This window comes from Ceratosolen solmsi, unplaced genomic scaffold (assembly GCF_000503995.2).
Source record: "Ceratosolen solmsi marchali unplaced genomic scaffold, CerSol_1.0 scaffold8, whole genome shotgun sequence".
NCBI classification, from domain to species: Eukaryota; Metazoa; Arthropoda; class Insecta; order Hymenoptera; family Agaonidae; genus Ceratosolen; species Ceratosolen solmsi.
The window spans coordinates 1,053,693-1,056,214 of NW_011948439.1; positions in this window are offsets into that span (position 1 = coordinate 1,053,693).

The following is a 2,522-nucleotide window of genomic DNA, read 5'->3' on the forward strand; positions in this document are numbered from 1 at the left end:
TGCTGCTGCTGCTGCTGCTGCTGCTGTTATTGCTTCTACTGCTGCTCACCGAGGCTGTTATCCCGCCCTGTCTCGCGCTGTTGTGCCCTCGGTGAATCGAGAGCTGCGGCGTCGTGATCCTCGGGCGACTCGCGGCGCGGGAATGACGACGCCGACGTCGCGACGGCCTCCTATATACGATCGCACTCTCGTGGCGCTGCTCTACAAGCCTCCCTTTCCGTTTATTCGCCTTCACCCCCGTCTTCATCCCTAGTCCCGTACTTGGGACGTAGGTGCTGCATGCTTTTCCCTTCTCGGATTACCCGACGTCGACTTGTCCCCGCTGTTCTCCATATTTGCGCGATCTTCATCCGCTTGGTAATGGCTTTTAAGCTATTCGTACTCATTTGCGCTTATCCTTAAATTAAGGCTCGGATTTTTTTTCTTTCATAATATTTTACAGTCGTTTACTCGAGATAAGTGAGCTTTAAATCAAATTCGAGCAATTTGAATGTGCGCCGAAGGGCAGCAATTAGCAAGGGAAAGTAAATTCGACGCATAAATAAATTTGTCGCGTAACCTACATTTTCCTTTTAAATCATTTGAATTTCATTAAAGGCTAAACTTTGTAACTTAATACGATGTTTGTACATATGGCCTCAATATTAATTGACATTTACAATTAAACGAGCCGATTAATCATTACCAATTATAATATTCGCCTTAAATTCACAGAAATAAGGATTTTCGAGTTTATTGTTTGTTTATTGATCTTGAAACTTATTAAGCAATCCTTCTCCATTATGAATTTTCTATTTCACATTTAATGAAATCACATGCGAATTATAGCGTCAGCATAGTATTAAAATAAGTGTCATTGTTATTAAAGTACCATTGCATATTGGAACGCTCATTGACTTGTAAATATAACTTATAAAAATTTCTGTTTTAGGACTTTCTCTCTCTCATACATTGCATCGTCTAATCAATATTGGACATTTTTCTTCTACTTCTGACTTGCCCAAACATTTTGTCTATATAAGATAAACGAAAAACTATTCGCTTCATAAATAATAAAAGTGATAACGATTTAAAAAAATTTTATTGTGATGTTTTAACATTCTCGGATATTAAAGAAATACTTTTCTGAATTCAAGCTTGCGATGAATAATCCATTAGAAAGAAAAAAAAATAATAAAAGTTATACATTAATATGGTTCTTTATTTTTCAATGTGAATAATAGTTTTCGTTGAGGGTAAGCTTTCGTATATCGAAGAAATAAATTTCAACGTACTGTTTTTACAAAAATATTAATTTTTTATAAAATATTTCGTTATGATTCTGTGAATTTTCATCTTGAGCAATTTAATTTACATTTCAAATCATAAAATCACAATTATAATACCGAAATATCAATTTATAAGAAATTAGACTAATTAGAATTATTTCTTTTACATTTTATTTCGCATACCTGATCGAATAATTATTAAATATAATATTTTGGCATACATTATTGTTTGTATTTTTTCGACACATACGCAATAGTTATATTTTAAAATCTGCTTTTTAAGATATACAAGAATTCCCTTACAATATTTTATTTGATTAGGCTAAAATATTTTCCACTGTAAGTAGTAAAAATTTTTTAAATATTTTCATATAATGTATTCAAATTAATATTTTTAATATATTATTTTCTTCATATATTCATACACTTTTTATTTAATATTCGTAAAATTGATAAGAAATGAAATTAGGTATGAAGGTCACGTTAACTAATTAATACAGAAAATAATTAATCGCGTATGATGCTTATTTTTATTTAAAATTATTATTCTATTGTTATCGTGTGAACATTTTCTTCTCTCTAAATGATTATCTGTCGATATAGATCGTCGAAATTATTAATCAACCTATAGTTGATGTCAAGAAAGATAAGCAACTATTATTTTAAATTGACATTCTTGAACAATAGCATAAGTATGCAGAATAATTATTTTTCCAAAGTTTTCTTTAATAATCGATAATGTATTGAAATAATAGTGTATATATACAAAATAATTAAGTACATACGCGTGTGTATCACGGTAATATTTATTACCTCTATAAGTTAAACATATTATTTGTTATATAATTCTTAACAATATATTTCATATTGTTAAACATAAAATTTAATATCGCTAGCAATAATAAGTAGAAGTTTGGTGGATTATTATTAAAATTCTTCATTTTCTATTTATGCACGTATTAGTAATATGTAATTAATGCTTATAAAAGAGTTTATAAATAAACAAAGGAGATACATAAAAATAAGACCGTTAGAAGTAGTTTACTTTTGTATAGCCCTGTCAGTACTAACTCAATAGACCGGAGGAGTAGGGATAAAATAATAACAACGAAATGACGAAGAAGACGTCGAAAAAGGGATAATCAGGAGCGTCAATTTGGGGAAAATTAATTTGGGATAGTCTGGTTGAGAAAAGCTCGTGCGCGTACGTAAGAATTGCTTTGTAGGGTTTGTAAGGGAGAAATGGAGGGACAT